This window comes from Corvus brachyrhynchos, unplaced genomic scaffold (assembly GCF_000691975.1).
Source record: "Corvus brachyrhynchos isolate BGI_N302 unplaced genomic scaffold, ASM69197v1 scaffold17, whole genome shotgun sequence".
Taxonomy (NCBI): Eukaryota; Metazoa; Chordata; class Aves; order Passeriformes; family Corvidae; genus Corvus; species Corvus brachyrhynchos.
The window spans coordinates 1,877,056-1,901,571 of record NW_008240046.1 but is presented as its reverse complement, the minus strand read 5'-3'; the positions used below and the strand labels follow the sequence as shown (position 1 = coordinate 1,901,571).

The following is a 24,516-nucleotide window of genomic DNA, read 5'->3' as shown; positions in this document are numbered from 1 at the left end:
GAAATGAGGGACTTGATTGGATCTGTGAATTTTTAATTATAATTTCAATCAGAATTACCTGAAAAATTGCAAATGTTTGGATATTTTTCATCCTAATACTGCACATTTTTATTAAACACAAGACATAACAGTCTTACACACTCATAAGATGTAGATAAATTTTTTTCTTAAAAATAGATCTGTATATTTTTGTAATTTCTCTTGCTGTTCCTTGGTTTTCACAGGTAAGTCTTGTGTAATCTTTTTTCCCTAAGGAAAAAAAATAGTTCAGCATTATCATCATAGTTCATCCCACATGTTGTTGACTTTCCAGATTTATTATGTGGTGTCAGATGGCCTAATTTGTGATTTCTGTTCTATAGGAACCAAAACAGTTTCTAACTTGTGGTGCATATCCCACCAGTACCACTAGAAAGAAAAAAAGCTGATCAAGCATTTTTTAATATTTTCAGTCTTGATATCTGGATTTTGTGTGCATTTTAATGAAACTTCTTAAGCACTGATTTGCTATCACTAATAGACTGTAGTCCTAGAAACTGAATGTTAAAAACTAGGACTTTCCGAAAAATCACTCCTATGTTTAATTAACAATTTACTGAGGTGTGAGGATGCTATTATAATTAGAAGAGGAGGATTTTTGAGAAATACATTGTTCAAGACTCTAACCATTTGTAAGCAAGAAGACTTGCTGTTCTAGTGTTTCCCATAGGTTTAGTAACCTTCGATGAATTTCCCCTCCACTACTCTTCCTTTGAATACATTTGAAGTTTTATCATCCACAGTATGCTATGAGTGGATTCCAAAACATAGCTAGAAGCTGTATGGGTCACTTTTCTTTTTGTTTTTTGTTTTGAATCTGCCCTATTTCATTCAAGATCTCTTTTTAAACTTGTGAGACAGCAAATGAGTCATGTTTAACAGTTTATATTTTACAGATGTTTCTCACTGTCTCCTAAAGCCCCAATCATCTCTTCTTTAGACTTAAGCATCCTACATTGTTATTCCATACTTTCCCTGTATGGAATATTGAACACGGTATGCAACATAGAATCATATAATAGTATGAGTTGGAAAGAACTTTTTAAAGACCACCTATTCCAACTCCCCTGCCCTGAAGGGGCATCTTCAACTTGATCAGATTGCTCAGAGCATTACTCATATCCAGAATATATAACTAATGCATTTAGGAAATTTTCATTCATAGTTTGTTTCTTCAAGAGACAGTGCTATTTTTAGTTTTAAACCAAGTTTTTGGACATGAAAATGTCCATTTCTTCTCAGTGAAGAATAACTGTGTCCATTATCATATCTTCTTGAAACTGATTTGAAACAAGAATTATACCACATTACTTTGATTACTTTGGTACATGTTAGTTTGTTAGTCTTGAAGAGGATTTGGTTTCCCCATACAGTAATTACTGAGGATTTAGTGTATTTGCAGGGAATGTTAATGTACACTGAGAAATGGGGGACATGATCTTCTGAAAAAAGATACAGATTCTGAGATATTTGTACTATGAATCATAAGAAGTAGAGTTCTCATAAGATGTGAGGATTCATCTGACTTCTTGAGAAGTGAATAGCATTTGAAAATGTATGTTGTTTCTTCAAATCCTATCAGTAAATTTCTTCCATTTTTATCCTTAATCTACCTCAGTGAAAATATCCCAAAAGTCCTTCAATGAGAAAGTTATTATCCATCTAGTACTTGACTTCTAAATACCAAATATAGATCTCTATTTTCAACACAAGAGAGAAAAATGACCTGAAACAGCCTTTGGTATACTTCCATATGGCACAAACCCTTAGTATTTCTTCTGGCTTTTTTCAGTATATAGAGCATGTCTGAACTTCATGCTCCAGGAAATACAGGCTGTGTAATAGTTTAATTTACACTAGAATAATTTAGAACACTGTCAAGACCAAAATGAACACAGATTTTATCAGATTGAAAGGGTTGAAATCTTTGTCTTCATTAATGATATACCTTCCTTGAAAAAAGCTTTAACGGGCTTTCATCTTATAACTTCAGTGTTTTCTTCACTAAAGTATTTAGTAAATGACAAATACATGTATATAATCAGGATTGTTTCATATATAGATCTCCAACTATTTCTACCAGCTCACAGATACTAGCTACTATAACTGTACTCTTTGAAGACTGAAACATGATAAAAGATGTGCATTTACAAAGCTACATAAAGGGAACTTAGGACAAAGTATGGGGATTTTTTTTGGTGTTAAGTCAATAAAGTTATTTGGTTTTGTAGCATTGGGAAAGCCCTTAATACTAGTATGTGAAGAAAGTGAAATGTGGGATACAGACATAATCAGAAATAAAGGATTTTATATGTCATCAAAGACTAATTGATGGCACCCTTACATAACATACTCATGGTTTCTTCTTTTTTAGAAGAACTATGTGGTTCTTCTTAAAAAAACTGGTTTTGAACTTGAAAGTAAATTAATATGCCATAATCATAATCATAGAATGATTAGAATAGAATATGCTGTTCCTTTTCAGTCTTCTTGAGCATTACCTTTCCAGAACAGCTTTCACATATTTTGAAATATCAAATATGAAAACCAAAAAAAAATTACCTTTGTTTTTGTCTTCTCTGCATTCTTGCTGTTTTTCAGAATCAGGCATAAAGGTAGGTACAAAACATGGGCAGGATGTTTAATTGGCACATGAAAGTGCATTGCTTACTGTTACACTATTTTGTGACTCATTTACCCCCTTCTTTTGGGAAGAACATAAAAGGAAAGCAGCAGCAAAACTTCCCAGTGCAGTTGAGGGCTGACTGAAGATTAAAAGCCTGCAATGTATCATAAGGTTAAATAACTATATGTTTGCTCCCAAAGCCCTAGGATTGGAGTTTTTTATGTCTGTGTTTGCATAGTTACAAATGCAAAATTACTTTTTTTTTTTTTTTTTAACATGAGGGGGAAATGGTCTCTTTGTCCTTATTCTATTTCTCAAAAGTTGTTGAAAGAAATGTGGCCAAACAACTACTTTGTTCTTTGACTGAACAAATGATGTCTGGAATGTAAATCAAATATAAAATATTCCTCTTCCAACCAACAAAATATTTGATAAAACTGTGTAACTGTGAAAAAGCAAACCTAAAAATGGAAACTATTCTGTAGCATTAGGTCATTATCCATAATGCAAAAGATGCCTCTTAAGCTGTCAGAGAGAATATACTGAGAAATAAAAGTCTTAGAAAAAAAGAGGGCAAGTACTGTAGGGCCAAAAAACTGTTTTATTTAAATAATTGTCCAATGAGAGTAAAAGAGAGACAGTGCTCAACAGTAAAAGAAAAAAAGAAAAAGAAAAAAACCCAAAAAACCAAACCCTTAAAAAATCCCCAAAAATAAAACAAATAAACAAACAAAAAACCCCAACAGCATCCCAGGATTTTAAAGAGCAGATAAATTTAAGGTTTAATTTATATGCAATAGTACAAAAATGTATTTTGTCTTCACTGCAGACACTGAGTCCATAGGAGAGCATACTCTTTTGCTCATGCCTGACTATTATTAAATACATTTCAACTTACACAATTTTAGCTTCTTCTTAGTAAAAGATTTTACCATTTAGTTAAAGTAAAATTGGTTTAAGAAATGAGCTGCCAGTTCAAAGTTACTTATTCAAAGCAACTGATCAAAAATATCTTTTCCAAGAAAGCAAATGAAAGTGACTTTTTTCCCCTAATACATATATGAGTCTACTATTTAGCTGTTCCACTAATATGGAGAATTGGACTTAGCTTCTCTCAGAGGAACAGCAGTCAGCAAAAGCCTCTTAGTCCTCTTAGCCTGAGGAACGTGTGTCTCTAACAGACTGCCAGAAAAGATTAACTGCTGCAGGTAGCACAGCTGCTGGTTCAAACAATTTTGATCTTTTTATATCTTGTGCTCATTCTGTTTCCACATGGAATTGGTCTGCTTGTTATGGAGAGCCGCAGGTAGCACAGCTGCTGGTTCAGAAGATTCCAGTCCCCTTATATCTTCTGTGCATTGTTTCTGCATAGAACTTGCCCAGTTGTTTTGGAGAGCCCCAAGGAAACCACTTTATGAAATAGTTTGCTAACCTTTTAAAGGAGTGAAATATGGTCCTACTTTTTTTGTCTTTGTAGTGGAAAAGCTTGTTCATCAAAACCAGTATTTACTATAGTTTCTTTGCATAGTTTTTCCTAGGAGAGTAAAAAGAGATACCATTTAAAAAACCTAGTTTAAGAAAAAAAATAAGTGTAGATATCACTATGCCTGACTATTTCTCAGTATGTGCAGTCTGTGTGTTCCATTTTAGGTTTTAAGTAGGGTTTATGAAAGTTTATGGGGGTGGGATGATGCATTTATCCTAACCAGCCATTTAGAAGGTAGATTACTAGAGTAAATTGTCATCTAGTGACAAGTCAAGAGAAATAGGCAGCTATGTAATCACTCATCTTGAAAAAGATTGATAAATGGAATTAATTTACATTGCGACATGCCTATCTCCCTGCTGCTTATGTTGAGCATCTCTAAGTGAAAGGTCTTATTTTTAAATAGCTGAAGTTACATTATATAAATCCCCCATTAGTGATTCAGAAATCAAAGCCATGTTCTCATAGCTGAGCTCTGTACTGACAAGCCTAGATGTTACTGAATATTCTGTGGTTTGTGGAAGCATATGTAAGCTGTGGGTGCAGGAACAACTAGAATTTCTGCGTATGAAATATTAATGTTGAGCAAACTTGGCTATATGGTCAAGGTACTAAGATCATTCACTGCTGGGTGATCATTCCAGTTCAGTAGGATGCTTTTTTGGCAACTTCCGGACCCTGCTCTCTTGTGCTGTGAAGGTTTGACCACAATGCTTGCATCATTCCTGAAGGTGCCGTTTAACTTCCCTCTAAAAAAAATTTAAAAAATAAGACAAAATACTGAGGAGAGTCTGGTGGTGTAAATAGCTTTCAGTTTCTTAATAGTACATCGACATGATGGACTAAGGATTGTTTTCACTACTTTACCTATATCCCCTCTAAACATAAGGTAGAATACTAAATGATTTTATCAGGCATGCCTCCCTTATTCGAAGAGAAGCAGTTTTGAGAGGGTAAAAATAAATTAAAGATAATCAAGAATATGACCACATCTTTTCTGACCAGCATAGCTACCTGGATGTGTAAAGAATATATTGTACTCTTCTGCACTATTATGAAGTGTCTAAGGTATTCTGAAGTCGAGATGTATAATTCTGAAATGAGGATCACACTTTGAATTTGTAGAATTTTATACTATATATCTGGACTGACAGACTGAGAGCACATTTTACATTGTAGTACAAGAAAACCTTTGCATGATGACTAAGGTTACTTGATTTAGGAAGAACTAAAAGAAGTCAAATTAAAAAGTAGCCAACCTGTATTCTCACTTAATTGCAAGATTTAGAATATTGTCTTTATATCTTCGATGAAGAGATGTATGGACTGAGAAAAGAACAAAAGTATTTAGTCCAATATGTGTGCTCAGCATCATTACATTCTTTTGCAAATCCTTGCTGAGTTTTGGGTTGAAGTGCCAGATGACCCACACAAGAATATTTTATTCATACTCTCTATTATTGATACCTAAAGGTCGATCTGTGCTTCCTCAGACAAAACCTAGGAGACTGCAGTAAGTCTGTATTAGTTTTAGGTAGTGGATGCCCATAAAAAACAGGGAGGAAGAGAGGATACTGCTGTGCTTGGTTCCTTTTTTGTTACAAGATTCATTGTTGACTGAGGTCTCCTAGGATATGTGTTACACTAAGCATTAGGAGAATGAAGTATCACATTACTTGGTTAAGTTTGTCAATAAAATTGTTATAAATACAATTAGATTTTTTTCAGGAACTAGATCAGGGAAAACTAGTTTCCAAGGACTGAAAATGACCCAGGAGGGAAAGTCTTGTCTCATCATTATAGTTACTCAAACTGCAGGTGAGTTTTGGTATATGCAAGAGAATTATTAGTGAGACCTTTTCATTTATTGAGCAGCATGTGTGCAGTTTCACAGATACCATTCCCATAGATTAATAGTCACTATGGGCATCCTACTATTGTTTAGTAGTTGACAAGAATAAATACAAAAGAATCAGGTATAAAATAACCTACAAAGAATAGGCTATTTTTCCACAATAAAGTGGCTGGTGAAGAAAGTATACTAGAGATTACTTCTGAGCTGAAGGAAATAGTGCATTCTTTCTCTTCAGGGCAGTTTATGTGTCTTTTCTAATCTCTACTAGCTGTGCAGATGTTAATGACCACTTTTTCCCAGATCTCTCTTCCTAATGTTTTTCATCCACCATTCTTCAAAAGTTTCAGAAGTGTGAAATGTCAGCAAAATATTTCACATACAGAGAGAACAATAGTGAAGACAAAAGAGAAACTATAATAAGCATCTGCTGCAGACCCTGAGGACTGAAGAGAGCAACAGGAAAACAAACAAAAACACTACTGGGAAAGTATTAAAACTCAGGACAACAAGATAATTTGCTCAAGGGTGACTACAATGAACTGGACATCTGTTTGGTAACAAATACAGGAAACTGCAAAACATCAAAGATATTCTGCAATTAGCCAAAGGATAACTTCATGATCTGGAAAGTAGAGGATGCATCCATGAAGGAAGCAAGTCTGTATTAACTTCTTCCAAGCTGGTGTGATTGGAAATCACTTATGTATCTGATAACCAGTTGGTAAAGGGTCACTTTCATTTCATAAAAAAAAAGAAAAAATCATTTGATCAAAAACTCAAAGGCAATAGAATGATAAATAAAAATTTGTGGCTTTAAAGGCAAGTGTCTAGATCCCTACAAATTATATGAACTAACACTGAAACATAGATTTAAAAGAAATATAAAGATTTTAGGCTGTGTTGAAATTAGTTAGAACAGGAAGGAATTCGGGCCCAGCTAGAGTTAATTAAAATAGTTAAGAGAGCTGGACCTGAAACGGTTTTCAAGATGTTAGTAATTGATTACTGAATAACTGATGATCTGTCATTTGTATGTTTGCTTAGCTGTGCTTAGAATGAGGAACAGAAACATTGATAAGTTGGTCTAGGGAACAAGGACAATTACCAATTTCCTCCCTCCGTGGGAACCTATTCAAAAGTCACACCAGAGGAAAATTAGAGGTCACTAAAGTAATTAGGATTGTTAAAGTTCAGAAAGGTGAAAAGGTCAAAATGAGGAAGATGAGCTTACTTCATCTTTTTTTTTACTTCATCTTTAGGACCACTGACCCAATTCAAGACCACCGACTCCATTCAGAGCACACACTGTGCATGCTTAATGACATTTAAGCTCATTTCCATACAGAGTGGAGAATGGGAGGTGTTAATGTTATGAATATGCATTTGTACTTTGGATATTCATAATTTTTGTAAATAAAAAGCTTTGTGTTTTCTTGTATTGGGGCCCTGCACCTTAGGGAGTTTATCCCACACAGTGCCTGGAGCCAAAATAAACATGCACTTTCTAACTTTAAACGGTTAGAGAGTTTTTGTCCATCTCAGTTGGATATCGATATTAGATCGATATTCATATTTTGGTAAATCAAAACAAGCTCACTTTCTACTTCACTTAGTTGAAAACGCAGGTGTTATCGTGAATGTGTTTTTAGTGTATTCACAGTACCTTTCTCTTTTTCCTGCCATTCTTAGAACATGTCTTGTTCTGATATATGTCTGGACTTAGTGCTTTTCTTAGCTTGTGTTCTTTGTCCCAGCAGCTCATAATTCATTTTTCTTGTCCAGCATGTCCCCCTTTTTTTACCTAATATCTTCTTGCTTTAACAGATGTTTCTCATTCTCACTTTGTCTGTTAGCTGATGCACTCCAAACTTTGTCTTCATGTCTGTCTGATCCCCCTGTATCATGATGAAATTTCTTTTGCTTCATTAAGAACAGAAGCTAATTAGGTGTCACAGACTCAGTTCTTGTGCCCTTTTCCAAGCCAGGGCATTTAAAGTCCTCTTAAACAAATTCAGATTTTTAGTACTTTCAGTTCAGGGCTGGAGCATGTCCAACGGCTATCTGAGGAAAGTAGAGGCACGGCTTAGTAAATGACATTTTAGTGAGTTCAGTGACCTGTGAGAAGCTTGGATGGGCTAAATGATTATGATTTTTTTCCACAACAGTAGAAAAAAATCAATGGAATAACTCACCACTGTTCAATCTTTAGTAGTTTGAGTTCTTATAATTTGACCATACTTTGGTCAAGTTAATGAAGATGAAAGACAGATAATATAGAAGTTACCATTCCAAATGTCAGCTTCCGCTTCAAAGACTGGAGGCATTGAAGTTTTACAAAGAAAATGCTGCCAACTTTATTACATTGGCCAAATGATGCCTTTTTCCTCAACTCACATGTCAAAGGTAGTTGAACAATTTACACTGAACCTTTCCCAAAACACACACTCCTAGGCCAACACCAGTCATGAAAAAATCCAGCACAAGTGCTAAAATCTGGCAATGTTTGAAGGAGCTTTAAGAGAATTCTAAATAGATTTGACTGCTAGCTTGCTTCCAGATAGTAGTGATGGGAATTCTGCTTTTCAGAAATTTTATTGCAGTTTAAAAAATTCCATTCACTCTACCTATGAAGATATTAAGCAAGGTTTTATAACCAACAGATTTCATATGAAAGTGTTTGTATGTATATTTTAAAAGAACTTTAAAATGCTTGAAGTTCATCTGTTGTGACTGCAGCTGTAGTGTAGAAAAATCCAAATTAGATTTACAGTCTGTTAGCTGAAGGACTAATCATTAGCTGAAACTGAAGGACCAGCAGCAGTCCAAGGATAGCACCAGATAGATCTTGAGAAGTTCTGACCATTTAGATATGCAGCTCTTCAGAGTTTTGCTAGGCTTATTTGCAGTTAAGGAGAATCTTGTTTTCTGAGTTGTTTCTAAAAAAATAATTGGAATCATTGCTCATGTGGGTAAACAGGCAGAAAGGTAAGGCTGGCATAATCTGACCTTGCCAGTTGATAGTATAAGACCAAAACCATAATTTAGTGAAAGCTATTCTTTTAAGTAGTGCTACTTTAACCAAGACTTTATTGTTGATGTTATTAACCTTTCTTAAGACCTTTGAGAAATGAAGAAAATCTGAAGATGCACAGTAATTTGAAGAGTATGTTATGAACCTTATAAAAGAGATCAATTTCAACAACAACCTGTCATCTACTGGCATAAAAGTAATGAAATTGGAATAGCCCACTGGAGAAGCTGCTGATGTTCCAGTTAGTCCTCATGTAATTGAAAGAATTTGGCCATGATTGAAGCATAAATTGTATGGATATTTTTGTTAAGATGCTTGGCAGACTCCTCTGGGGAATTAATTTTCCTCTGATGGATACAATGACAAAGTTCTGTGCTATATTTCAGGAATTTTTTTCTGAGGTTCTTCTGTCTTAATGCAAAGCAGGAGTATATACAATATATCTGCTGTCTATCACTGCAATTTCTTTCTTAGCTGTCTGCTGTATGAAAAATGATGACAACTCAAATAATCTATTCCTTCCACAAAAATAAATTTCTTTTTAATTATTAGGGCAATTTAAATGTATTTTTAATTATAATATATCAGATTTTAGGATCTACCAGTCACCCTTGTACTCCAGGAGTCACAAAAACTTTTAGGGAATTATAGTAATGTCCCTGTAGCATCTTGTGAAAAGGTCATGTACATTAAACATGAAAAATAAAAGGCTTTGTTCCTCTGCAATCTGTATTTTTGTCAAATGAAGTGACCTTACTGTAAGGTTAGAATTGAAAGTTTCATGTTTGGCTAGATAATTCTGCATGGATGGAATTACTGACACTTCCTACCTCTTTTTAAGAAAAAAGTGCTTAATTGCATGGGACCTTAATCAATCCCCATTCTAATTCCATCCTACGAAGTACGTATTCACATCCTTAACTTTCACTTGATGTTTTAGCCCAGACTCACAATTCAGTTAGGTTAACAACTACACTAAAGCTGATGGAGACTACCTGTTTCAATTTCATTGAAAACCTTCAATAGATAGGAGACGAAGACCTACTGTTATTTTAGATATACTAGAAGTGAGAACCTACTTTATATCCCTTTAAAAATTTAGTTTAATTCAGTTCAACTTAATTGAAGTGACACTAGATTTATTCTAACATGAATAAAAGTAAGTCACCATCAGAGGATTTATTTAATAGGGTTAAGCAGTACAAAAAGGAAGAAAGAGTATTTTTTTCCTTAGAGGCACCTTCCAAAGCTTCCCTAACCTTTGGAGAATGAGAATGCAAGAAGTCCCTTTTGATGTTTTTGTGAAATATACTTTTGAACTCGACTGGAAGTTATCACTTCAAGGGTGGAATTAGGATGAAAATTCCTATTTTGAATTGTATGCAGGTATAAGAATGGATTAAAAAAGACCCTGTTTTGGACATTTTTAAGTATCTAAATATAACTTGAGACACTAAGAATTTTTCAGCTTAACAATGAGTTATAATACCAGATTTTTAAAAAAGAAGACAACAGACAGTTATGATGCAGAAATATAGTGTATACATTGCAATTATTTGAACTATTTTTCTGATTGTTAATATGTGCACACAGTATAGCTATTGTGCTGTAAATGTATACGTGCTGGATATCTGGCAGTACATAATGTGTAAATGGTAGTTCCTTGTCTGTCACACAAACAATAAAAATTTATTACTTGGTCAGGTGCCTCTAGTGCAGTACCCACCAAATTGATGGACACAAACAGCTGGATTAAACAGGGAATGCAGTCAATCAATTATGCATATCAGAGTATAAAAGACTTTCCTGTTTTCTAGAAACACAAAAGGTGAAACATTTGAAAAATAAGAATCACATATTTAGCGCTTTTGTAAAATCATATGACGAAATATTTTAATTCCAGCACTTAGTTATATTTACGGTTAATCTATCTGAATTCAGTAGGTGCTTAACCATCAAGTGAATATTAAGGATGTGAATATATGCTTGGTAGCATTAAATTCTTTCAGTAGTTCCCAGATATGCTGAGTAAAGTTATTATGTGCCAATATCTGAAAGACCAATGAATATGCTATCACATAAAACTAAATTCTCGACCCTATTGGAAAATACTGAATATTTTCATACCACCAATGAAAACACTAGGGGGTTATGTACATTTTAAAATTTATAGTATATTTTCCATATTTACAGATGTCCCATGTATTTAGAAACAGGCCCAATTCTGAAGGACAGATATTCCACATGTATTAGCACTGAACCACTTGTGTAACTCTATTCAAAAAACCCCATGACTATGAAGTATTGAGAAACATCAATAGACTCCAGATAGCATTGAAAGTGTCCAGAGGGTTAAAATACCCTTTTCTATCCCAAGGGTATTTTAACAAAGCATGGGAAAAGATACCAAATTTAGATAAACACTGAATTTAGATTATTAAATATATGAACTTTTCCCTCATTTGTGTGATTTGAAATATTTTTTTTTTGCTTCTTGTTTAGAGACATTAGAAAATATGTATTTGGAAAAAAAGGGAGAAGTAACTTAAATCTAGATTCAATCTCATTAAGCCTAGATTCCATTTCTGTTTGAATGGGTAGGTGTAACTTCATGAAAGACTGACTGAGCCATTCTCTTGTAAGAGTCTCTCACAAGGAAAAACCATGTTGTTTTTGAAGATATACATATTATTATTTTGTTTCACTGATTGAACTATATGAGATATCATGAGTACAAATTATCCCAGGCTTTACACTTTAGGGCTGCTATCTTTCATTTTGTGCTGACCTAAACTGAAAGATTTTATATGACTCTAAATTAAAATCCAATCCATTTAAATATCAGTTTATCAACATTTTGATTTATTTATGAACCTCTGTGAACCTTTTTGAGTTCAACTCAGCTGCACACACACTTCAGTACAATGTTGAAAATACTTTAATAACTTAATAGTGATTTCAATCAAGAAAATTAAATTAAAGTCTTCTTAAAAGGTAATTAGTATTATGATTACATAGTCTTCTTAAATAAATGTATTCTCACTGTTATGTGTTTTTCAGAAAGCTTGGTTTCCCATAAAATCTTGCTTCAAGACATTGGAAATAAACTACTTTGAAAACCTGTTTACTTATATCGAGAACACTGAAAAGTAAAACTTCTGTTCCAGCCTCTCTGACTTGCTGCTTTTATTGTACCTTCTAATTTCCTTTTATGACACTGTTTCTTCCTGTGCAATGAAGTATTTCATACAATAAATGGACCATGTGCTTTTCTATGAGTCATTATTAAAAGGCCATAAATTAAAAAGAGAATAAGGTATAAAATTCACACTGGGTACTCATGACTAAGCACTTCTGACTTTGTCACTAAAATATCACAGACTGGGTGAAAATAAATGTTTGGTTTGATACTTATGGAAAAGTGAATTTTAGTAAATTTACTACTGAAAATTAGTTCCACTGAGATTTTGTAAGAAAAGTGTTTATCAAGATTATTATTTCTCAAATATTTCATGTATGCACTCAATAACTTCAAAACTTTCTGACAGTAGATTTTAGAAGGTATTTTTTCCACTAGATTTTAAGTAAATGTTTGTTCTGAAAAGTGGTGTAGCAACATGATGCCCTAAAAGTAATTCCTGAGGAATACTCTTGAAATAGAGTAACTTACCATAACATATTATTTTACTTTTAAGTTCCCTTCTTGTGCCAAAATATGTATTATTGACCATCGTACCATGTTATACTATTTTATTAATGAGGTTCTAAATGCTATTTAATGAAATGTTACATATTTTGAACCCCTGCACATCACTTCAGGGCATGACCTTAAATTCGTTGGAAAGAAAGTTCACTGACTTTAATTTAACTTTCATCCTAGTATTTTTTTTAGGATTCAAAGCTTAGAGCTATCTTCAGATATGGGATATATTATCTGATATATTTAATGCATTTCTTTTCAAATCAGGCTTATACATCATTACTGAAAAGATATGTGAACACACATTTTGTTCTCTTAATTTTTCCTAATTTTCTCAGGTCTGTTTGCCACTTTCATATCACGGTCTCATCACAACAATATATTTATTTAGCATCCTGTTTTCTCAGCATCTATGTTGAAGTCCTCAGAAATCAAAGTTTCCTAGTGTGACTAACAGTTTTCAGACCAAAGTCTCAAATTCATCCATCTTAAAGAATATGCGTGATTTTATCAAAGTATTTCTGAATACCTCTGAAGGTGCATTGGCTGACAGATACTTAGCTTCAGTATTTAATGTTCATTTAAATCTCTCTACAGTCACTTTTCTCTGGAATTACATTAATTAATATTTTTGTCCTTGTTATAACATTTCAAGCATTATTTCTTATGAAAATGGCTAATATATTTTAATTTTTTCTTTTCCTGGTGAGATAGTGAAAAAATTTATCTTCATTAACTTACATTTATTTTCTAGACTCTGATTAGGCGTATGTGTTCTTCAGTGGTTTCTTACTGTTTTAAGTCCATTCTGGTGCAGTGTTCAATTTTTCCATTGAGACCCTTTGTTTTCCCCAATTTTATGGTTGTTGATGATGTTTTGCTTGCCTGTAATTGCACACATTGCTGTGAAGTGCATTTCCCAAAATGAAGTACTACCTCACATTTCAGGTCACTGATGGTACATAAAACCGTGCTGTTACTTAATGGAATTTGATCTTCCTACTTAGAAAGGAATTTGCAATTTATGCTTCACTGAGACCTCCTTCCTAATTCCCCCACATCCCTTCAGTCTGTTTCAGATTTTGCTATGACAACAAAATGCTGAAACAGATGGGACTGGCCAGGTTTAGGGATTCTTTGGTGAAAGTCTCAAAGAATTGTGCTGTTGCTATATTTTGGTAAGAACCTCTGTCACTTTGTTTTTCCCTCAGTAAAATTGCTTTGTAACTCAAGTTTCATTTTTCACTGTCTTTTAAGTGTTAGTTTTCTACAGAATTGGCATAATTTTATTTTTTAATGTATACTTCTTAATTCAATTAGAAAAAGGCATTTCTTCCCCAGGAAATACAGTCTGCAGTGAAAGCCACATCAAAACAATGTGCAGTGAGATTTCTGGTGGTGAAAATCCTGCTGGGGCTATGTTAACCACAAATGGACTGTACTCAGTCTTACAGTGAATGTTTTTGTCACTCAGTAGGTTTCCTTTCAAGTAAAGAGAAGCAAAGATCAGAGATATTTAGACCCTAAAACCTAGGCAAAAGAAAAATTTCACCCAAAAAAAAAAGAATCACACAGAAAGATACCCTGTACAGTGGCAAGGCAGATAGGGAATGGCTCTTCTAGGAAGCTTGGGGGGAAGGGGGGCTGCCTGCTGCTGCTGCAGAAGGGAAGCTACCACAGGCTTTTACCTCTCAAAAATTCTAGTTTTGAATGACAACTTTCAGTTACTCCTGAAAAAAAGGGTGCTTTAAACTTTTGTTTTCAGCTGATGCCTGATAGTGTTAGGGACCTGGTGGTAGGGAGCAAGTTAGATGGGTGCAGCCCTGGAGAACAGGTGCCTGGAGGGGGCTGGAAAGGCTGGAAACCCTGATGAAGGCAGTGTGCAAGTGCTCAACCATGACAGTGGTATGGCATAGGGCAGGGCTGCTGGCACTGACCACAGCAGATATTCCTGGTACAGCAGAAGCCTAATTTCAGACAGAGCTGAGGAGACAGAAGGCAGCTTTCCAGGTCTGGGTCTGCAGAGAGCACTTGGGAGCTCTTACCATGGCTGGGCTCATGGGAAATGAGCTCCTTTCTTGCAGGAGGTGCGCACTGATTTGGGGGAGCTGTGGGAGGAGGTCAGCAAACTGCACAACATCAGGGAAAATGGCAACAAATTTGTTCATAGGATTTACTATGTTCACAGAGACCCCGCAGACAAAAAACATGAAAAGAAGACAAAACAGCCAGAACCTGAACATGATGCAATGACAAACGGAGAGTCCCGCACTAGGAAAGGCTGGAGTCTTGTGACTAGTTGCAACATGAGGCAGGTTTTTTCTTCCCTGCAACTCTGCCCCTGCAGAACAGGCTCAATGCCCTAGTAGCAGATGATGGGGAAAAAACATTGTCTGGGGAGACATCATGCCTGAACCTGAGCTGTATCAACACTAAGAAGACACAGCAAGTGAAGGCAGAGAGAGGTTCCCTTCTCAGGGAGATGAGCGGCCTATCAGCCAACTTGCTGTCTAGGGAGGTTTGCTGATTGCCAGGTGCTCAGATCCAAAAGTTCTAGGGACAATACCAATGTGTTGCATTATTAACCTCTGCTGTCCAGCCACACATCACTGCCAGGGAAGACACTGACCATATGAAGATTTACTGCTTCACTTTGGGGATAAGGTTTAAGGGCATACAACCTATCTGGTGTCTCCTTCATCCTCCTGGTGAAGAAGAGAGGTTGGACCAGGAATGGGTAAATCTTGGAGGTCAATACCAGGCTGCACAACTGATGTCATTAGCAGGAATTTGCTTTTTGTGACCACAAGATCTCTGAAGATTGAAGGTTGTTGAGGAGTGGTGGGATCCAATTGACAAAGTAGGACAAAAGCATCATTGGTTGAAGCAGAGTGATCGATTTGTCAAGGAGTCCTAAGCCAGTAACATCAAAGGAGAGATACTGCAACACACTTTTTGGTGAGAAAGGGATAGGCAGAGGTGGGAATCCAAGCAAGCACATTGGCGGGAATAAGAACACCAGAATGATAAAGCAGTGTGAAGAGACATCCACCCCAAGTGCATGCAAAGACATGCATGCAGCCTGGTGTAAAGCCCTGGTCCTTGCTCAGCCAGTTTATTTCAAAGGGGCTTAAGGCACTACTTTTCCCTGAGGTGATGCAAAGGAGAACTCGACAAAACATGTTCACAAACTTTTACTGGAAAACTTTAGAAAATAAGGGTACTTTGCAAATTTTAAAACAAAAATTCAAATTAAATAAAGCATTTCGCAAGGCACTAACTTAGCAAACTCTCATGCATCCAACTTTAAGTTACCTAGATTTAGAGAAGAAATTAGAGAGAGAGAAAGAGACACAGAAATATACAGACAAAAATTATTATTCACCGTTTGAGTTATAGAGTGTTTTCAGCTACCATAAAATCCAAAACAATGGGCCATGACCACATGTGTCGTTGTGCAACTACTTTTATCTGCTTTGGTCTCCTGGGCCCTGCCCTCCAGGTGGGGCTTCAGGTGTGCCAGTGACTGACAGCTATTCTGGGCAGGACTAGAGGCTCCAGCCAGTGGGGTGTAGGGCACATCCCACTTTTCTAAGAACTTGCACTGCCTTCCCCACCACCCCTCACCCTCATTTCTGTTGTTTTGAGCCAGTAATCATTTTCTCCCGTCTCTCACACCTGGGAAACAAACAGGAAGAACTACAGGTCTGCATCTGGTCACAGCACTGAAACATCTCTAATAATAACACAGACTGGTCTCTGACTGGCAGGGGAGCATTTCTGCTAGGAAGAACTTAGCAGTGCTGGTAAGATGGCAAGCTGGGCATAAGACAGCATCGTGTCTTGGCAGCAAAGCAGGCCAAGAACCTCCTGGTGTGTAATAACAGGTAGGAGGTCCAGAGAAATGAAGGCTCCTGCCTTCAGTACCTGCAAAATTTCATCTAGAGACGCGTATTTATTTCAGGTCCTCTGACAGATGACAAATTCTTACAAACTACAGCAAGTTCAGGCAAGGCACTTCATAGTGGTGCGTGTTGTCAGGGTGAAACACAAGAGGCATAAACCAAAACAAGTAGTCAACAAGAGGAGCAATACTGATCTAAGGAAACAGTGCTTGCACTGAATGAAGTGATGCTCAGCATGGTATAGTTGGGAGAGTGAAACTTACATGAGATCTGAGCTGCCTTTCTTTCTGTCAGACAAAACACAATCACACTGACACTGAATGTTAGACTACTGAAAAATGTGGTGTATTTCTGATTTTTGGCACTTTTATCATATCTGTTTTTATAAAGAGAAATTCAGTACTTCAATTTTGCAGTAGTTTTTGAACCATGTTTCCAACTGAGTTGAAAAGGAAAAAAATATAACAAGGCATTCCAAAAGAAAAAGACAACCTTAAAGATTAAAGTTGGGCCTGCTCAGTCTCAAGAAGGTATGACAGAGAGGGAATTTTATCAATGTCTGTCAGTATCTGAAGGGAAGGTGTCAAGAGGATGGAGCCAGGCTCTGCTCAGTGGTGCCAAAGCAATACGATAAGAGGCAACAGGCAGAAACTGATGCACAGAAAGTGCCACCGAAATGTGCAGGTGACTGTGCTCTGGGATGACCCTGCTTGAGCAAGGAGGTTGGACCAGATGACCCGCTGTGGTCTCTTCTGACCAGACCCATTCTGTAGTTCTGTGATATTTGAGGTCCCTTTGCTACTACAAGTATTAATGGGAATATTTTATATTCGATGAGAGTCTTTTATTAGAGAGATTCTAAAGGATATGATCAATTAAATTGTTCGTTTCAAAGGTAATCCAAAGTTTTAAACATCTGGATGATGTTGTTAACTTTACAGTGGTTTATCTTAATTATCTTTCTCTTTCTGCATATTGTTTTTATTTAAATAGGTTGAGGGAAGAAGTCTAAATTAACAACAAAGGCTGTTTCACATCATTTCTTTTTGAGAAAGAGCTGCAATAATGCAAGTAAACTAGGCTGCTCCTTAGAGACTGGCTGTAACATAATTTGGCTTTTTTCTTAAATAGTAGTTGAATATTAATTAGGAGTATTTTTGGTTTTTTGGAATTTATCAGTAACTTAAGAGAGCCTAGATATTTCCATTAACATTTTTTCTTCATTTTTATGTTTTAACATTAGTTCATTAGAAAATAATCTTTTAGAATATTTAATTACTAATGTGAAACATTTAACCACTGATCCAATTTTTATAATGATGCAAAATATTACTTTAACCTTCAAAATGAGTTTGAAATTGTGACAAGACAGTCCCCAAAGCAGAAATACTTTTTAAAAAGTTATTTAAACTGGTAGTAACAAAGCATCATTTAACTAAACATGGCGTAGCTACATGAACTTTACTGAATTATGATTTCTTAGAAGATTTTGTATGTTTTTGATCAAGAAAATCCAAAGTGGATCACAAATAAGAAACAAAGAGTAGTAGTAAGTATGGTGTAACTTTCACCATAAAATTTTTGTGTCTGTGGAAAATTAATCTTTCCATTATTTTGACATTTGTATTAAAAGCAGTGAATGTGATGATGAAATCTGTTGATGATGCAAAAATGTGTGGCATCCTACAAACATGCAAGAATATTACACAGGAATAAGTGAAAGTAAATATTATTAGTGTAAGAAATAAAGTATTACATTATAACAAAAATACTATAAATGTCTGTTTTGAATCGGGTGATCATTTGGAAAGAACAGAAGAAAATATTTTGATCAGCATGTGGCTGAGACACCATTATAACTCATCACTAATGGAATCCTAATTCATAATTTGTGAAAGATCATTTCAGTTAATATCTTTGCAAAAAGTTTTGTGAAGGACTGCATATCATTTATTTGAGGACTCAAAAGATAATTTAGCTTAAGAGTTTATAATTTCACAAAGCATTTTGGAAAAAGACTTGAGATTCAACTGCAGTATTGTATTACTGTGGATTATATGCGACACTGTGTCAGATAACCAGGTTTTGTAGATGTTCCTCAGTTCCTAAATATTGTGTGAATAAAATGTAAGGTTGGTGTAAATTTCTTCCTAGGGCTGCTGGAAATCACACAGCTTGCTCTGCAAATGTTTCTGTAATTTAGCAGGGGCTTTTTGTAGAGAATAATGCTGAAAGCTGACCTTTGAAATGTACTAAATTTTTCAGTGCTGTCTTTTATGTGCAATTTATCACTACCCTGTGGATCACGCTGCATAGCACTTTATTTTTGAGCTAGTCATGTGGTCTTCAATAGGACTATTCTGTGTTTGAGACATTATCCAATGTAAATTTAGTATCATTTCATTCCTCAGTTTGCATTTGCATCCTTTCCTTTTAAGCTCCTTGTTTCTTAAGGAGTGAATTTCTATATGTATCCTAATTCTCTCAGCTATTTCTTTATATAATTTCCCATCCCTTTCTTTTCTCTTCAGCTTTTCTAAAGACTTTCTTACTTTTTTCTCTTTTTCTTTATTTTATGATACCAAAATAGCTATTTTCATCTATGACCAAAATATTCTTCTGTATTCATATACATGAATATAGGCCTATATTTTGATAAATATCAAAATACTTTTAATATTAGATACTTCTTGCATTTCATAATTTCCTTTATGTGTTCTATCTACCCTGACTAATACTACCTTTAATAACTATAAAATATTAAATTGCAAGTATGAATAAAAGCAGAATTTATTTTAATATTTCTTTTCTAAATCTGAAGATACGTTACAGTTGCTCCCTCGTTTTATATTGTATTGTTATAAAGACACAGACTGCTATTCAGAAATTTTGTATGTCCCAGAAATGGGCCTTAAATATATATTTGAAGAACTGAAATAATGGAAAAAGATCTTTATCCAGATTTGTTTAAAAAGATAACATGGAACTTAAAAAAAATGTAGTGATGGGAAGGAGAGGTGGATTCAGAGTACTCATCTCCCATTAATTTTTTCACCTATTTTTAGAAAGGTTTTAGAGGAAGAGTGGTGGGGGGAAAAATTAACAAACCCCCAAAAATACCAACCCTTTTTTATGTTCCCAGAGAAGGAGCTAGAACTGTTAAGAATTACCCTAAGTCTGTTTTGGGGGTTTATTAGTAATTGAACCCAGTTTGTTAGAAGAGGAGGAGACGGGGTTTCCCAGCCTTTCACCTCCCTCCCCTTTAAATTTGATACATTATCTTTTGAGAATGTTCCGTTTCCCCTGGATATTAAAGATACCACCTTCCTGGTATTTAATCTGGTAGGCTTCCTCTATATGTCCTGCACCTTGTCTAGAGTAAGATCTCAGATTTCCAGGGTGACTGATGAGACACCTGACCTGGAGGTGGAAAATTCTGAGTGATGTGGGGAATGGGAGGATATGGGCCAAATCCTGAAGAATTTCTCTGACCCAATCGCTTGGAACTTTCACCCTGAACAAATTCAGAAACCAGCTGAGGTGGGGAAATATCTGAAAGAGAAATACAATGACAATTCTAATAAGAAAAGGCTCATTGTAGTATGCTGGGCCTTGGCATATGCCTATCGCACACTGCTAGGTACTGCAGAGCAGCAGGTAAAGGTAGAGGGGCAGGAAGATAAGTCAGCGAACACCCCAGTCAGTCAGGCTGCAGCCAAACCAGACAGCAACCTCAAACCAGATGGAGAGTCTAAGCCACTGACAGTGGCTCCTGTCACAAGGAAAAAGCACACAACCAAAACTGATCGTCCAGTGAAAGATGATGATGCTGCAGGGGAAGGAACCTCAAAGCCATCAACTGACTCAGGCACAGAAACTATTACTGAGTCCATGTCCATAAAGGACCTTCACAGCCTAAGAAAGGATTACACCCGATGGTTTGATGAATCCATAATAAGTCGGATGATCTGTATTTGGGATGCTGCAGGTGATGATGTGATGCTGGATGGTGTTGAAGCAAGGCATTTAGGATCCCTGTCATGTGATCCAGCTATCAACCAAGCTATAATAAGGAGGGCTGAGTCTGACAGTGTCTGGAGACGGCTCTTGAATGGTGTGAGGGATAGATATCTGTGCAGAGATGATCTCTATACGCAGCAAACCCAGTGGGAGACCATGGAACAAGGGATCCAATGCCTGAGAGAACTAGCAGTGGTAGAGATTGTCTTCACAGATGACCCAGGATTGAGGAGTCCAGACCAGGTCAGAGTTAATCCATTGATGTGGTGAAAACTCATACAACTTGGGCCACAAGAATATGCTTCTGCTTTAGCAATAATGAAACTGGACTGCGGTGCAAATGAGACTGTGCAGGATATTGCAGTGAAGCTCCGAGCATGTGCAGATGCCGTGCATGGCCCAACACATGCAAGAATCGCGGCTGTGGAAACATGTATGCACAAAATGGAAGACGAGATGGAGAAGAATCTCCAGGAATTCAAGATGGAAATTAAGAAGGAGATTAAAGAGGGCCTTCTCCAAATCTCAGCAGTACAGATCAGAGATTCTGATACCAAAAGCAGACGTTCCCCAGAGAGAAGGTACATCCCACAAAGTGAGCTGTGGAAATTCCTGTGCGACAGTGGGGAAGACACGAAGAGATGGGGTGGACAACCCAGTTCTGCTATGGCAGCAAGAGTGCGTGAATTGAAGGAGCGCAAGTCTAAGAAAGGAAGTTCTACAAAAAAGGAAGCAGCTCCAGTTGCCTGTAGCCAAACTGCCAAAAATGATGGAAAAGATGATGACGTGTCCGATCCCCTTGAATGAACTTCTAAGATGCATGCCCAGGGAAAGAAGGACAACCAGAACTAGAGGGGTCCTGCCTCTAGCCAGGTAGAGGCCAGGGAAAACCATGTTTTTTGGACTGTGTGGATTCATTGGCCTGGTACATCAGAACCACAAAAATATGATGCCTTGGTTGACACTGGTGCGCATTGCACAATAATCCCATCACAACATGTGGGGGTGTGTGAGAAAAAGACAACTCTTATTTAAATTAAAAATCAAAATAATTTCTTGAAAGCAGAAAAATTACAAAAATTAGAAAAATATAAAAATCTGGGACCCTATGGCTTGGTAGGTGGTATGCCCCAGGAGTGCAGGGATCTGAGATCTTTTGGCTGAAATAGCATTGGACCTCAGATGGTGAAAAAGGACTTGCAGTGCTGAGGTGACTCTTGGCTAATCAGGAGTCTAAAAAGGTTATTAAACGCTCCTTAATAGCAGTTAGGCTTTTAATGCTCAGCACAGGTCCCCACCCACAGCTAGCCTGCAGGTGTCTTTCCTGTGAGGCTTCGGTCTCACTGTTTTATAGTGCCTTTGCTCCGCCCCAGTCCGCTCACAGTCCACCCCTTTGGTTTGAAATGATTGGTGCTTTTCCTTTGTGAGATCATCTTATTCCACCAATAGCACGTCGTTGTCAAGAGGGTGGTAGCAGTTGAAATATGGGTGGTAAAGTTCCCTCATTAAAATTCAGGTTGCTATGGAGCTGGACTGCAGGGTAACGGCTGAGGACCTAAAAATAGCGTGTGGCCGTTAGAAACTGGGGTTTTGGAGTTAAGCTTCGAATTGAGGTGCAAGGTAAAAACGCTTAAAAAAATATTAAAATACATCCAACACATCTTAAAACACTTGTAAAAGTATACAATAAACATGGGAAAGATAACTCTTGTGGTGTACAGGTGGTTTAAAGTTTGAGAAGGGAACATAACTTGGGAATTTTTAACTGGGGATTTTTAACTGGGAATAGTGCAACTCTTTTAATAAACTACTTTGAACAATTGAAAATAGTGATAATGGAACTTGGTTTTTGTACCTGGGCTGATGGGTTAATTTTAACATTCAATTTAAAAATACTTAACTCAGAATTAATTAAAACACTTAATATGCAAAGGCCAAACATAATTAGGGATTTCATGTATGACAGGTAGAATCTGTTTCTATTGCTGGTGTAACAGGTGGATCACAAGATTTGACCTTCGTGGAAGCTGACGTAAGCCTGACTGGAAATGAGTGGAAGAAGCATCTCATTGTGACTGCTCCAGAGGCCCCATGCATTTTGGGCATAGACTTCCTTTGAAGCGGGTATTTCAGAGACCCAAAGGGATTCAAGTGGGCTTTTGGAATAGCTGCTGTGGAGACAGAGGGCATTAAGCAATTGAACACCTTGCCTGGGCTATCAGAGAACCCGTCTACAGTAGGCCTTCTGAAGGTGGAAGAACAAAGAGTACCAATTGCCACCTCGACAGTGCATTGCTGACAGTACTGAGATGCTGTGATTCCCATCCACAAGATGATGCGTGAGTTGGAGAGCCAAGGGGTGATCAGCAAAACCCACTCACCCTTCAACAGTCCCATCTGGCCTGTGCGCAAATCGGAAGGAGAATGGAGATTGACTGTGGACTATTGTGCTTTGAATGAAGTGACTCCACTGTTGAGCGCTGCTGTGCCGGACATGTTGGACTTCTAGTATGAGCTGGAGTCAAACACAGCGAAGTGGTATGCCACTGTTGACATTGCCAATGCATTTTTCTCCATTCCTGTGGCAGCAGAATGCAGGCCTCAGTTTGCCTTCACCTGGAGGAGTGTGCAGTACACCTGGAACCGACTGCCCCAGGGGTGGAAGCACAGTCTCACCATCTGCCACAGACTGATCCAGACTGCACTAGAAAAGGGTGAGGCTCCAGAACATCTGCAGTACATTGATGACATCATTGTGTGGGGGAACACCGCAGCAGAAGTGTTTGAGAAAGGAGAGAAAATCATCCAAATTCTCCTGGAAGCAGGTTTTGCCATCAAGAAGAGCAAAGTCAAGGAATCTGCTTGAGAGATCCAGTTCCTGGGAGTGAAATGCCGAGATGGACGGCGTCAGATTCCCGCTGAGATCGTCAATAAGATCACAGCAATGTCTCCACCAACCAAAAAGAAGGAAACACAAGCTTTCTTAGGTGCCATAGGCTTTTGGAGGATGCATATTCCCGAGTACAGCCAAAAGTTACCTGCAAAAAGAACAATTTCCATTGGGGCCCTGAACAGCAACAAGCCTGTGCCCAGATTAAGCAGGATTTCGCTCACGCTGTAGCCCTTGGCCCAGTCAGGACAGGACCAGAAGTGGAGAATGTACTCTACTCTGCAGCCAGGAGCCATGGTCTGTCCTGGAGCCTTTGGCAGAAGGTGCCTGGTGAAACTCAAGGCCGACCACTAGGATTCTGGAGTCGAAGCTACAGAGGGTCTGAAGCCAACTACACTCCCACAGAGAAGGAAATCTTGGCAGCCTGTGAAGGAATCCAAGCTGCCTCAGAGGAAATTGGCACTGAAACACAACTCCTCCTGGCACCCCGACTACTGGTGCCGGGGTGGAGGTTCAAAGCAAAGGTTCCCTCTACCCACCATGCCACCAATGCCACATGGAGCAAATGGATTGCTCTCATCGCGCAGCGCGCCTGTATCGGAAAACTGAATCGCCCTGGGATTTTGGAAATAATCACAAATTGGCCTGAAGGTGAAAACTTTGGTCTCAGTGACGAAAAAGAACAAGAACAAGTGACTCATGCTGAAGAAGCTCCACCGTAAAACCAATTGCCATCAGAAGACACACGCCATGCTCTTTTCACTAATGGTTCTTGTCACATCATAGGGATGAAACAAAAGTGGAAAGCAGTCGTATGGAGTCCCACACGATGGGTTGCAGAAGCTACTGAAGGAGAAGGTGGATCAAGCCAACTCGCTGAACTCAAAGCTGTTCAACTAGCCCTGGACATTGCTGAAAGAGAGAAGTGGCCAAAGCTCTACCTCTACACTGATTCATGGATGGT

At 37.3% G+C, this 24,516-nt stretch overlaps 1 long non-coding RNA gene across 1 annotated transcript; it reads right to left on the bottom strand.

Annotated features, from left to right (window-relative positions):
• Positions 1-22,948, bottom strand: LOC108449132. Its single transcript, XR_001865255.1, has 3 exons — positions 22,679-22,948; positions 16,464-16,473; positions 1-11 (listed from the first exon to the last, which is right to left on the bottom strand). It is a non-coding gene; the product is annotated as an uncharacterized LOC108449132 (long non-coding RNA).
• Between the last annotated feature and the right edge of the window lie 1,568 nt (positions 22,949-24,516).